The sequence below is a fragment of the Lissotriton helveticus genome, chromosome 9 (assembly GCF_964261635.1).
Source record: "Lissotriton helveticus chromosome 9, aLisHel1.1, whole genome shotgun sequence".
In the NCBI taxonomy this organism is placed as follows: Eukaryota; Metazoa; Chordata; class Amphibia; order Caudata; family Salamandridae; genus Lissotriton; species Lissotriton helveticus.
In genome coordinates, this window is record NC_136070.1 from 219360607 (window position 1) to 219375790 (window position 15184).

A 15184-nucleotide genomic window follows, 5' to 3' on the forward strand; every position below is an offset into this window, starting at 1 on the left:
GTGTGTGTGGGGGGGAGTGAGGTGTGTGTGGGTAGGGGTGTGTGGGGTGTGTGGGTATAGGTGGGGGTGTGGGTGTGTAAGGTGTGTGTGTGGGTGTGGGGTGTTTGGGTGTGGGTGGAGGTGTGGGTGTGTGAGGTATGTGTGGGGGTGTGTGTGGGAGGGGTTGGTGTGTGTATGTGGGGGTATGTGTGTGGGGTGTGTGTGTGTATGAGTAAAATGTTCAGCTAACTATAACTGGTGTCAAACCTATGGTTTTCTCAGTGTATTTAATTGGTTTTTTAAATGCTAATTCCTAACTATAACTGGTGTGAAACCTATGGTTTTTTCAGAGAATTTCCTAGGTTTTTTAAATGCTAATTCCTAACTATAACTGGTGTGAAACCTATGGTTTTTTCAGTGAATTTCAAAGGTTTTTTAAATGCTAATTCCTAACTATATAAGGCCTGAAACCTTTGTTTTTCTCAGTGAACTTGCAAGGTTTTTTAAATGCTAATTCTATTAGCGGATAACATTTATATATGTTAATATCCGTATGGGACCACCTGAACAGCCCTAGGGGGGTCAGAGTGTTTCTACAAGGCCCCCAAATCTTATTTTTTTCTTGTAAAAAAATGAGGTACGCGCACCGTGCGCATACCAGTACGCGTACCGGTACGTGTACCGTAAGCGTACCCCGCGATTTTCCGTTTTTTGGGGGGGGGGGGGTTGGGCCTTGTGGGACCCCCTGACAGGCCTAGGGGGTCAGGATGCTTCTACCCTGCCCCCTTTTTGAGTTCTACACGTTTCTTTTTCTGCTTTCCTGTGCCTCAGTCTACCGAGGCACAAGATGGCTGCCAACAGTTTCTGTTTTGGAGTGTTGACAGACATTGGCAGCCAACCAGAATGCAGCTCGCGCACTAGAGGTACGCGTACGTGCGCGTACCGTAAGCGTACGGGTAAGCTCACGGGTAAGCTGCCATAGATGTATACATTTTTTTTAACCTAAATTACTCAAAATCCACTGGAGCACATATCTTGAGACATAGCAAAGGCACATCGGGCTACCAGTCCCTACAATTTTGCCAAGTTTGGTGGTAAACCATTCAGCCGTTCGAGCTAAAAGTGAGACCGACCGCCCTATGAAAATTAACATGGGGAAAACACGTTTTGGGACCCCCCTTTTATCTCGGCCCCCGCTTTATATTATAATCATTTTGGTACTACTTCATGAATTACATATAAAAATGAATAATGTCTCGAACAATTTTTGATTATTAAATATAAATTTATTTTTCTGATTCTTTTTCAAAATTTAATAAAACTTCTAACAATATATTGTCTGGAATGTCCTCATTTTCATTCTGTGATTCTATTGCTTCCACACACTCAAGTAATTCATGGTCCAGAGACTCATCCATAAAGTCAAAGTCATCATTCTCAGCAATATTTTCTTCAGGGTTGTTGTCCATAACAATTTCGAAAGAAATATTAATTTTATTCTGTTCTCCTTCCATTTTCTTGCTGTAAATTGCATAAAAAATAAATATATCAGTAGAGATAGGGGCACTGTTGGGTTTAAGTTCAGAGAGGTAGTTTTGATTTTTTAACAGTGAAGTTATCTTTGGGCAGTGTATGGTATCAGGCTGGAAGTAGAAATATAAAAAAGTGTATGTGATAAAGCCTAAGTAAATTCATAATTATACAAGAGAAGTCTAACTCAATCTATAACTATAACAGAGAAGCCTATCTCAATCTAAAACTATTACAGAGGGGTAGTATATAACTATCAGAAAATGTTTTCCCAAATTAGCTTAAAGTGCACAACATACTTCACTTTCCAAAATAACAACTTACCTTTGTGAAAGCAGTTGAAGTTATCAGTGAAAATCCTTTTCAAATGTACTTCAGGAAGTAGTAGTCAAAATGGCTGTTTCCCTCTCTTTTTTTTATATATATTCATGTACATAACCAATCAAATGTCAGGAAATAATAGTGGAAAATGAAAGTAACATTTTAATTGGTTGTAAATTCTAACACTTCATATGTGTTTTTGTCATGTACTTTACCTCAGGATATTTAGACAGGGCTACAGGCCAAATGGCTCAATGGAATTCCACCAAATTTGGGAAAATGGTAGGGACTGGTATGTAGTATTGCCTATTCTATATTTGGTGAACTTCTCTACAGAGGTTTTTATGTAAAATAACTTTTAATTTTTTTGGGGAGCGCTTACCGGTGAGGCGCCCCGGTACGCGTACCGGTAAGCGCAACGGGAGTCCTCCATCTTGTGTTTCGGAAGAATTGAGACACAAGATGGAGGACAAACAATGTTGGGAATGGGTAAAAGGGGGCACGGTAGACACCCCCTGACCCCCTAGGTTTTCTGAGGGGAGTTTAGGAGCTACATATATGCCCCAAAAAATAATTTTTTAAAAATATTTTGCGGGGTGAGCGCCCGGTACGCGCACCGGGAAGGGTACCGGGGAGCGTACTTTGGTGAAAAATAGTGAAAAAAATTATAAAAAGATAATCATTTTGAGTGATCAGAGGTAGGGTAGCCCTGAAAAGAGCTTTTGGGTTGTGTGGCTGATTTAGGTACCTACAAGTAGGTTCCAATGCACAGTCTTAAATTCAGGAGGAATATTCTATTTCCCTCATCTGAGAAGTGCACACCATCTCCTCTGTAGATATCTTGCATGTTGTAACGCAAGTTGTTGTTGTATATTGAACCCATTCTATAGTCTCTCATGTAAGCAGAAACAGATTTATTCACATGTTTCCGTGCTTTCTCAAATTGTGGACAAAATTGGTTGGACCACTTCCATTTCTGTCTTTGGCATATATTGGAATATACCAAGGCAGTTTGTGGAAAAAGTGTCACAATGGCCCAAAGGTGTCCTTTAAAACCATTTCCAGACCTACCCCAGTCAAAGTGCCTAGGTCATTTCCACCACAGTGCAAAATTATAAGGTCAGGGTGTGGCAGATGGTGAACGGTTTTCACCAATGGTATCAATTGATGACATCTCAATCCTCTTTGGCCAATCCACTTTATGTGCACATTTGGTAAATCAAGGTTGTGAAAATTTCTGATAGCTGCATACCTTCGAGCCCAGTGAATGTAGCTATGTCCAATAATCCAGACAGAGTACATGGTGAGAGGAGGTTCTGGTGCAGTCAGATGAAGTGTAGGAATGAAATGGCAGTTGGAACCGTAGGAGTTTGCAAAAAAAACTGTGGAGTTTCAGTGCTCTTGAATCACACGCAATGATTGGTGGATTCAGATAGTTGAAAACTGAATGTTAGGGTGCATGGTTCTGTTCTGTGAAAGAAGTCATTTGAATGGTCAAGAAAAAGTCATTAAAAGAAAGATTGCACCTGATAAGCTGGTTTATTGATAGCTTAACCTTGCTGAGTTCATTTTCAACATTGTAGAATAAACATTTAACCCTGAGAGCTCAGTGAGGAGGGAGTTGCTATGGTAACAGGTAGAAAGGGCTGAGGGGGAAAGGGTATTGATTTGAAAATAGAGAGGGAAGAGTTTTGATTGGTTACCATGTGGAATATGTGTGTAGAATTAGAGGTTTTCTGTGCCATTCATGGTTGCAGTGCCTGGAGTACATACCTTTTGCTCTGCTAAAGAAATATTGGTGTGTGTATCTGACACTGTTCTCAATCTCCCAAAGCATTTGTAAAGATGAGTTATGATTCATTCAATATAGATAGAGAGTTCAGATTAAGAAGCACATTGAGCTTCTTTGCTGTTGGTTTGTGTGATGCTTTTTGAAAATGCATGGTATCAATATTTGCACTAGAGAGGAAATGTATTTTGTAAAATAGTGAGTTTTCAGTACTGAAATGGAATGCTTGTACATAGGACCTGTGCTCTGTTTCTAAAATGTTATTCAAAAAACGATTTGGGGGCAAATCAATGGCTTTTACATTTTTGAGAAGGAATAAATAGTGTGTGCATGATTACATAAAAATATTTGAACGTTTCACAATCATGTCACCTGTGTTACCTCAGATTAGGAATCAGACTGAGCTTCATTGCTGTTGGTTTGTGTCATTTCTTTTGGTAATGCTTGGTAGGAATGTTTGCAAGAGAGAGGATATGTATTTTGTAAAATAGTGAGTTTTCAGTACTGAAATGGAATGCTTGTACATAGGACCTGTGCTCTGTTTCTAAAATGTTATTCAAAAATACGATTTTGGGGCAAATCAATGGCTTTTACATTTTTGAGAAGGAATAAATAGTGTGTGCATGATTACATAAAAATATTTGAACCTTTCACAATCATGTCACCTGTGTTACCTCAGATTAGGAATCAGACTGAGCTTCTTTGCTGTTGGTTTGTGTCATTTTTAGAGGTAATGCTTGGTAGGAATGTTTGCAAGAGAGAGGACATGTATTTTGTAAAATAGTGAGTTTTCAGTACTGAAATGGAATGCTTGTACATAGGACCTGTGCTCTGTTTCTAAAATGTTATTCAAAAAACGATTTTGGGGCAAATCAATGGCTTTTACATTTTTGAGAAGGAATAAATAGTGTGTGCATGATTACATAAAAATATTTGAACCTTTCACAATCATGTCACCTGTGTTACCTCAGATTAGGAATCAGACTGAGCTTCTTTGCTGTTGGTTTGTGTCATTTTGTTTGGTAATGCTTGGTAGGAATGTTTGCAAGAGAGAGGAAATGTATTTTGTAAAATAGTGAGTTTTCAGTACTGAAATGGAATGCTTGTACATAGGACCTGTGCTCTGTTTCTAAAATGGTATTAAAAAAACGATTTTGGGGCAAATCAATGGCTTTTACATTTTTGAGAAGGAATAAATAGTGTGTGCATGATTACATAAAAATATTTGAACCTTTCACAATCATGTCACCTGTGTTACCTCAGATTAGGAATCAGACTGAGCTTCTTTGCTGTTGGTTTGTGTCATTTTGTTTGGTAATGCTTGGTAGGAATGTTTGCAAGAGAGAGGAAATGTATTTTGTAAAATAGTGAGTTTTCAGTACTGAAATGGAATGCTTGTACATAGGACCTGTGCTCTGTTTCTAAAATGGTATTAAAAAAACGATTTTGGGGCAAATCAATGGCTTTTACATTTTTGAGAAGGAATAAATAGTGTGTGCATGATTACATAAAAATATTTGAACCTTTCACAATCATGTCACCTGTGTTACCTCAGATTAGGAAGCACACTGAGAGCCTTATTTATGAAAACAGCGATGCGTCACTTTTCACTGCGCACTCCTTGTGACACCAATGATGTGTTATATTTAATGTATGACGCATCATGGCGCAAGGACTTACAGATAAGTCAGTATTTCTGACGTATCTGTACGGCGCAAAAGTGACGCATTGCTGGAGTGTGTCACAAAAGTGACGCAACTGCAGCAATGCGTCCTTTCACATGGGGAAAGCCCCATGTGAAAGGGCTTGCGTCAGTCTTATGCCTGCTGTGAGGCAGTCGTTAGATTTTGACGTAACAGCGTCCTAAAAGTGGCGCAGTGAAATCTCATAGATTTTACTGCGTCACTATTACGAGACTTTTTGCGGGGGAGCGCCCCCTCTGCATACATTATACCTGACACAGGTATAATGTAGCGCAGGGGTTTATAAAGTGAAGCATCTGCTTAGATGCATCACTTTGTAAATAGTGTGCAACAGGAGGCATGTTTTACGCTGCCGATGCGTCACAAAAAGTGACGCACTGGCGGCGTAAAAGTGATGCACGGCCACATAAATGTATATAGGAACTGCGCTCTGTTTCTAAAATGTTATTACAAAAACGATTTTGGGGTAAATTAATGGTTTTAACATTTTTGAGAAGGAATAAATTGTGTGTGCATGAATACATAAAAATATTTGAACCTTTCACAATCATGTCACCTGTGTTTCCTCAAATTAGGAAGTGGATTGTGCAGATGAGGTTAGGCATGTCCAGTGGTGCAAAGGAGTTGAGGCCTGTGTCCATGAGTGCAATGGAGAGGACTTACCTCCTCTGAACCTTAGACAACCATTATCTAATCTGTGTCCCTTGGACAGACCTCAATACATTGAGTATAATTGATGGTAACAGCATGCAGATGAGATGAGGCGTGTCCAGGGGTGTAGATGAACTGAAGCCTGTTTCATGGTGCAGATGTGTTGAGGTCTATTCAGGGTTGCAGATGAGGTGAGGATTATCCAGGGGTGCATAGGAAGCGATGCCTGTGTTGAAGAGTGTAGTGGAAGAGAGGTCTGTCCAGGGGTGGAAAGAAGGTGAGGGCTGTATCTAAGAGTGTAGTGGGGGATAGGCTTCATAAAGTCCAGTCCAGTGCACTCTTAGACACCGGTCTGACCACCTATGTTCCCCTGGACAGGCCTTACCTCATGTGCACAATTTGCTTACTAATCTGAGGAAACACAGGTGATATGATTGTGAAGTGTGCAAATATATTTTTTTAATCATGCAGATACTATCTAATCCTTGTCAATAATGTAAAACCAATTCATGTGCCCAAAATATTTTTTTAGAATTATATTTAAAAAACAGAGATAAGGTCATATGTATAAGCATTATAGTGCTTATATTGTTTGAATATTGTCATTGTTTTGTTGTTTGGTAATAGTGGTCTATAATGAGTTTTTTATTTTTATTTTTTGTTTACCACAGATTAAAATCAAGATTTCAATAGTAAGGAAATATGCCCTCAAGGGAAAGGAGACGAAAAGATGCTAAGCGGAAAAAATCAAAAACAGCAACGGAATTAAAGCAGTCTCCTACAACAAATACTTCAAAAAACAGGAAAAAAGCTCCTGGTAAGACAACTAAGTCTTTCTTACGGAACATATGTAGATCAAAAAAAAATGTTGGACAGAATGTAGAAAAAGAGAAGGAGAGAGCAAATTTGAAGTGGAAGGAGAGATCCCTAAAAAATGTTACTACTGCAGCAGGACACAATAATATGTATAGGAATAGAAGGCAAAATCAATTTAGGGACATTCGTAAACGAATGTTTCGCAATAGGGTGGTTTTAAATTTGTTAAAAAATATTTAAAAAGGTAAACAGAGATCTGCTTTTTATAAGAAAAAGAAAAGTGTAGAGAAGATTGTTGATCAGGCTTTTGAAGTTAAGAAAAAATTATTTATTTTAATAATCAATAGAATTAGATCACTTAACAAGACAATTGATGTTTTCAAATCAAAGAGTAGATGCAAGAGAGTAATTAATTAGACTATTTTTGTAAAGTTTTTTCTGGAGAATGGATGCATAGTTCAAGTTGTGAGCCATTTTTTAATGAGGAGAGTTACTTTCAGGAGAATGATTTGGTGCATGCAGTTGACACCAGTGGTCGAGCATATGAGGTGAAAGATGGTTGTCCGATTGAAAAAGAGAAACTTGTGTCTAGAGATGCAGATGAGGTATTAGCTGAAGAAGTTTTAGGGAGACGTACCAAGGGTCCAGTGTACACTTGGAAGTGTAGTAGTATTTGTAGTGTGCGACAGGAATCAATCGATTTGCTTCGTAATTTCTTACGTACATATAGTAAGAAAAGTCTAAAACTGAAAATGAAAATGTTGCAAGACTTAGATCCTTGCAGAGTGAAAGAAAAGATAGGTTTGCAAGGCCATTCACTGGCTTGTCTTTCAAGAAAAGTATGTCAGAGTCTTTTTCATCATTTTAGGATGTTAGCAGTGCATCATAACAAAATGAGGAAATTAGTGAGAAGGTTGTATTATGCAAAAAGTCCAGCACTTAAGCTTAAACAGTTAAACAGTGCTCTTTTGCATGGAACTGAATTAGATGTGAAGATGATTTGTGAAGTCATGAGTGATGTCACTGACCATGTCATGAGTGATGTAATATGTGACGTCATCAGCAGTGCATTGCACGCGCAAGTTATAGTGAGCCCAACTAACTATAACGTGGGAATTTCAATGGTTTTGTGCGAGTAAAACATCCAGCTAACTATAACTGGTGTGAAACCTATGGTTTTTTCAGTGAATTTAATAGGTTTTTTAAAAGCTAATTCCTAACTATAACTGGTGTGAAACCTATGGTTTTTTCAGTGAATATATATATATAAATATATATTCGGCAGAAGGACGTCTCGCAGCAGTCACGCAGCATCAAAAGACGAGGCAAACCCAGGTACTAGTGCTCAGAGATTTATTCCGCTCTCCACCACACCGCCACTACGCGTTTCGGTCAAACAAGACCTTGATATATATATATATATATATCACCTACCGGCGGTCCCCAGTAGGTAATTATAGTTAGGACCGAGTTTCCGTAGGAATAGCATTTTTTGTTTTGCTTATAACCTTGGCGTCGTTTGATGAATCTTTATGAAATTTTCAAAACTAAATCTTTGTTCATATCAGCTCCTATGTTAAATGTTTGGGGGTGATTCATCAAGGCGGGTTGATAACAAAGGGGGGTCCCAAAACGTGTTTTCTCCATGTTCATTTCCATAGGAAACTTTAGACAAGGCTACAGGTCGAACGGGTGAACTGAATTACCCCAAATTTGGCAGGGAGAATGGTCTCGGTCTAGAACGCACACTTTTGTTTATTTGGTGTAAATCCTTTCAGTAGTTTTTGAGAAATATCGAAATTTACGGATATCGATATTTGGGAATCCTGCCATTTGATTGACTGAGGCGTTACGAGCAGGAGCTTGCTGCTGATTGGCATCGAGCAGTGCGAGCGGTTGCAACTAGGAAGTGTTGGCCGCCATTTTGTGATTCCATTGAAGCGAGTAAAGGGAAAACAGGGAGAAAAAAGTGGGAAAGAGGAGGATAGGAGAACTGTGAGGTCTGTAGGGTGGTTAGGGTGTGCTATAGAGGGAGTGTGAAGTGAAGTATTCACCCTTACCGGTGTGAAAGTGCTGTTTTGCCCACTGTGAGATGGTGCTGAGGTGAGGTGCTGGTACACTCCAGGATGAAAGCGTGTGTGTAAGCCATGAGCTAAGTGCTGTAAACTGATGTGCTCTGGGCGCGGTAGCATACTGGCCGAAGCATAGTATTTACCCCTACCGGTGTGAAAGTGCTGTTTTGCCCACTGTGAGATGGTGCGGAGGTGAGGAGCCGGTGAACTCGGTGATGAAAGCGTGTGCCTAAACTGTGAGCTGAGTGCTTTGTAGCATACTGGCAGAAGCAAAGTATTTACCCTTACCGGTGTAAAAGTGCTGTTTTGCCTAGAGTGAGATGGTGTTGAGGTGAGGTATCGGTAGAGTCGGGGATGAAGCAGTGCACCTAAACTGTGAGCTGAGTGCTGTAAACTGATGTGCTCTGGGCGGTGTAGCATACTGCCTGTTGTAGCATATGTGTGCAGATGGTGTTAGTATGTGTTAAGAGTATAGCGGGGGGCGTGGCTAGCCAACATGGCCGGTCAGACATGATCTCGATCGGCTCCATCCCAGGCCCGAGTCTTTAACAGCCTATGGTGACTAAAACTAGCCCCAACCGCTCCTGAACGGGGGTGACCCTGCTGAATGCACAAGGGCTCGCCAAGAGCCTCTTGAACCCCTCCGACGAGACGATGTCTAACAACTGAGGCTCTGTGAGGAAACAGAGAAAAAATGGCACCTACTACAGCAGAGTATCCCGCGACAGTCACCCTGCCGGCATAGCTAAGGTACACGCCCGCATTGGCGCACACCGTCTTGCACCCGTTATTTCCCCTTGGACGGCCGGCAAACCACTGGGATAACCCTGCCCGCAATCGGAATCCCGGCAAAGTCGGGTGATGCCCGCAAACACGGAGCAGCGTTATTCGGAAATGGTGCAGACCCTCCACCTGGCACAAGCCGGCGGTCGCGAGGAGGAAAAGAGCCGACATACTGTCCCCCTGCCAATGCACATCTGAATACAGTATGTGGTCCTGAGCGTCTATACAGCCCTGAGCGGAGGTGTCATGACCTCATTATATGGCATTCAGACTTGCCGGCAGCCACGATGTGAGCACCAATGGGCGCACTTGTTGTGGGGGGCTGAGAACAGCTGAACCCGCAAGCCCGTTGATTGACTAGTGCCATAGTAGTGACGGGGGCTGCTGGGACACACTACAAAGACTATGTGCATCACTAGGCAGTCTATTGCCTGATCTTAAAATGGCCGCTGCACGGGACATCCCACAGGGTCAGTGAGAACAGTACAGCACCTACAAGAGGAGCCCTGCAAAGGGTGACAGAGGCTTGATGAGAGACCCAGGGTCGCCCCATTAAGCTTCATGCTCTATACGTCTTAGGAAGAAGGAAGCGACGCCCTACATTCGGGGAACCCCCTGGCATTTGAGAATGGATAACGAGAACCCCATACCATTGCAATACCGCTAGGGGACCCACATGCCCCTTCAAAGAGAGCATCTTCGTCCCACTGGACACGGGAGGAGGCCAGAGGCTGACCGGACCGAGCTCCCCCTATGCCACCCAAAAGAGCCACAAACAACAAGGTCTCGCAGTTCTTCGTGGCTACAGGCACTAGGAAGTCCGGAGAGGGGGCGACGCCACGATCACCGATAATGGCGCTTACGAGAGACGACCTCATGGCTTCCCTCTGAGAATTCTGACAAGACCTCCATGCAGACATTAAAGCTGATATGGAAGCTTCATTCGAATCCTTCCACACAGAGATGAGAGAGAAAATAGTAGCCATGCAAGCAGACGTAAACTTGGTGGGCACCCGGACTCTTGACCTTGAAGCAAAATACCAAGAGGCGACTGACCGCCTCAAGCCCTTGGAGGAAGGTGCAGCTGACCTGCGCAATCAACTCCGGGCAGCCACACTTAAGTGTGAAGATCTGGAGAATCGCTCCAGACACGATAACATCCGCGTCCGAGACCTGGAAGAGAACTGCGAGGGCCCAGACCTAGAGGCGTTCATGATCGGACTCTTTTCCTCCATCCTGGGGGAAAGGGGGCTGGAGGTCAGCCTGGAGAGAGTCCACAGAGTGGGGACGCGACTCCCGGGAGAGACCAGAAAACCACGTGACATCCTGGCAAAGTTCAGCTCTTTTAAGGTGAAGGAGAAGGTTCTGCAAAAGGCGAGGCTTTCGGACAAGATCTCTTTTAAAAATTTCACCTGCACGCTCTACCAAGATGTGGCCCAGGCCACGCTTATGAGACGCCAACAATTCCGCCCGATCACTGACTTCTTGAGAGAAAAGAAAATCAGATACCGCTGGACCTACCCCTTTGGGATTGTGTTTCGCTGGAACAACAAAAATTGCCACTGCGAGGAGCTATGGGAGGCAGTGGACTTACTAGGCCTAGAGATAACTGGGTCTCGTCTGGAAGACCCCGGGAGCAAGCGAGGATCTGATCGCCCAGGAGGAGACCAGTGGCGTCGTATGGGCAGATGACGCGCAAAAACTCCAGAATGACACCAGGCACTAACAAGATCCCAAGGAGGAACTTCCCCGCCGTAACGAACAGGCCGGCTGGATGGATAGATGGATGGAGCAGAGGACTTGCACTGTACAGCTGCGGGAGGTCCTGCAGACTGAGTCTACCCCTTATTGCTTCCACTCTAGGGTGCTTGGCTTAGGACGGTGTGCCTCAGCGTCCCATGGGTGGGCAGGGGAGGAGGCCTGGCCAGGTCGATTGAGAGCCTCTGGAGGTGTGGTAAGGAGGGGAAGAGGGGAAGGGGGTACCAGGATGACTGCCTAGCACCCAGAAGGATGAAGACTCGCAGGCATATATGTCAAGCTATCATTGTGAATGGGATACTGAACAATAACTCAATGCACATAGGCTCCATAATGTTTTTTGCATAGTTGCCTTACAGCCTTTATTGTCAGAGGGGCCTGGGAACCGGAAATGGCTACGTTCTTCGAGTGTGCTCTAACACGGAGGTTTCCCTCTATGATGGGAACCCTCTACACTCGTTTTTTTTGGTTTATGTAATTTGGTTATGTTAATTCGGTGTCATGGTGCCTTTCTTATCTTTATTTTTGTCAGGGAGGGGTTGGCTGGGGAAAAGACAATTGAAGGCAGGACCAATACAGGGGCAAGAGAAGGAACGCAGTACTGTTATTAAATCTCCATGGCTGTTAGGTCCATAACTTGAAATGTTCGGGGACTTAATTCCCCTCATAAGCGCCAACGCATGTGGAAATATTTAACAGATCATAATGTTCAAGTAGCAGCTTTGCAGGAGACGCACCTCAAAAAATCCGAAGGTCACCACTTGAAACACAAGGCATGCCCACAAATATACCAATCGTCTCACACTAACAAACACAACGGGGTGGCACTGCTCTTCCACACGGGGGTCCCATTCCAGATGCAAGACACTAAAGCGGACAGACAGGGGCGATACATAATGGTCAAGGGAGAACTGAGGGGCAGGCTCTGCACGTTTGCAGTTCTATATGCACCCAACCAGGGGCAACACGATTTTCTACTTTTCTTTCTCACTGTCCTGGAGAATTTTGTGGGGGGGGAGTCCTCATCTTGGGGGATTTTAACCTTGTATGGGACCCAGGCCTGGACACTTCCACCTCCTGTAGGACGGCAGTGGGGACCTTTGGTAAGGCACTTAAAGCGCAGCTCCAACAAATGGGGTTGGTAGATGTCTGGAGAGACGGCAACCCCACTGTGCGCGACTATACTTTTTTCTCTCACGCACAAAGAACGTATTCCCGTACAGATTATGTATTTCTCAGCCAATCACTGCTATCCTCTGTGCTGCAGACACACCAGCATCCGATCTGTCTGTCGGATCACGCCTCACTAGAAATGACCCTTAACTGGCCGAATACGCTCCCCAAGCAAGCGCGCTGGTACTTCCCCTACTTCCTGTGCAGGGACCGGTTACTTCGAGATTAGCTTAGACACACTATTAAACAGTTTTTTTAACAAAATGAGCCAGAGCACACCTCCCATGCCACTACCTGGGACGCCTTCAAGTCCATCATCTGAGGGAAGTGTATTGAACTGGCTACCACCCTGAAGACCCAACAGAGGGAGTAACGCCTTCTTTTGGAAATGTGTAGTTGAGCTTATATAGCGCACAGCTACCCGCAGTGGGTGTCCCGGCGCTTGCTTAGGGAACCCTTCCTGGTATTCCCCTGTGAGATAGCAGGGTATCCACAAGGTGAAAGTCAGGCATCCCGCCGCGAGGGGCCGTTGTGGAGATTAAGCAAGCTATTGCCCAGAGTCGCAGAGTGTGAACCCGTGAGTCGAGGAGGCACCGGGGCGAGAATTATCGAGTCCGTGGAATTTTTAGCCCAAGACCCGCCGAGGCGGGGAATTGAACCCTGGTCCAGGACCGATCTCAGCTTCCGGGTCTGCTGCCTCTAACCCCTGAGCCACACTTCTCCACAAACGAAACTGCAAACCGCAGAAACAACACATAAAACCTCCCCTTCGGCCCCAACACTGAGAAAAGTAACAGCCCTTAAGGGGAAACTGCAGGCCATATATACCAATAGGGCAGAAAAGACTATTTTAAGGCTACAAGCTGGAAGCTACACGAGGAGAAATAAAGTGGGATCTCTGCTTGCGCGCCAATTACGGGTCAAACAGGAACGGGAGTACATCTGATGTATAGTGGATGATGCTGTCGTCTCTCACAGCACTGAAGAGGGGAAGACGCACGCCTTTGAATCTTTTTACCGCAAGCTCTACACCTCGGACAACCCCTGGCCCCACGACCACCTGACTTATCTAGACTCCACTGACCTCCCCCAAGTTCCCAAGACTGTAAATGAGGACCTAGCTCAATCTATCACTCAAGAAGAGGTGCAGAAAGCAATTGATACACTTAAGCTACGGAAAGCGCCAGGACCCGATGGATTCACGGCTCAATTCTACCATACCTTTGCCCCTGAGATAGCACCCTTTTTAACCACCTTATTTAATGTTATTGCCTCTACACAGCAGGCCACTCCTTCTATGAGTGAGGCGATAGCAGCAGTGATCCCCAAGCCGGGCAAAGAACTCACAGCATGTTCTTCGTATCGCCCAATCGCCCTCCTGAATCTTGATACCAAGCTCTATACAAAAATCCTGGCCTCCCGCCTTGACCCAGACCAATCCGGCTTCATTAAGGGTCGACAGACCCACGACAATTTGAGACGCATCGCCCATATTATAGAAAAGGCCCGGAGGAAACATATTCCAGCGGCTCTTCTCTCGCTAGACGCAGATAAGGCCTTTGACCGGATCGAGTGGTCCTACTTGTTTCGAGTCCTCCGAAGATTTGGCTTTCACGAGACCTTCATCGGGATGATACGCGCCAATTATCACGCCCGACCTCGTGGGTACTGGTCAATGGGGTCGCTTCCCCTTCTTTCCCTCTGGCTCGCGGGACAAGGCAGGGGTGCCCGTTGTCCCCCCTCCTTTTTGCTCTGAGCATTGAGCCACCAGCGCATAAAATCAGACAAAATCCTGCCATCACGGGAGTGCGATTCGGATCAGACGATCATAAAATCTCATTATTTGCACATGATGTACTCCTCCCGATAACAAACCCGACGTCTACCCTCCCAACCATTCAGGGGGAATTGGAGCAGTTTGAGCGGTCCTCCGGTTTTAAAATCAATCTGACCAAGTCTTTCTTACTTAACCTGACCCTTCCCACCGAAGCCTGGCGACAATTGACAAGCACCTCACCGTTCTCTTGTACGACTAAGGAGATCACCTACTTGGGCGTCAAACTCACTCCGCGCATATCTGACCTTTATAAAGCAAATTACCCTCCGCTAGTGCAACAGTAGAGGAGAGACATGATCAGATGGAGCACAGCGTATATCTCCTCGCTGGGCAAAATTAACGCTATTAAGTTGGACGCCCTCCCCCGCCTGCTCTACCTTTTCCAGGGACTCCCAATCCCAGTGGACAGTGGCCTCTTCAGAGACCTTAAACTGATGGTAACTAAGTTCATCTGGCAAGGTAAGATGGCTCGTTTGCCCTATCGCCTGCTAACACGCCCCGTCGGGAGGGAGGTCTGGCTTTGCCTGACTTTCAGGGGTACTACAGGGCGGCCCAGCTGCAGGTGATCACTGAATGGTCGCTTCGAGAATTGGAGAAGCATTAGCTCCACATAGATCGTCAAATCACTGGCCGCACCATGTGGGATCTGCTTTGGAAACCCAAATCTGACACACCGGCCAATGCATATATCAGCACGCCCATCTCCACTACTCTACGGGTCCGGGACACTCTTACCAAAAGACTACAACTGACCACCTTCCCTTCACCATAC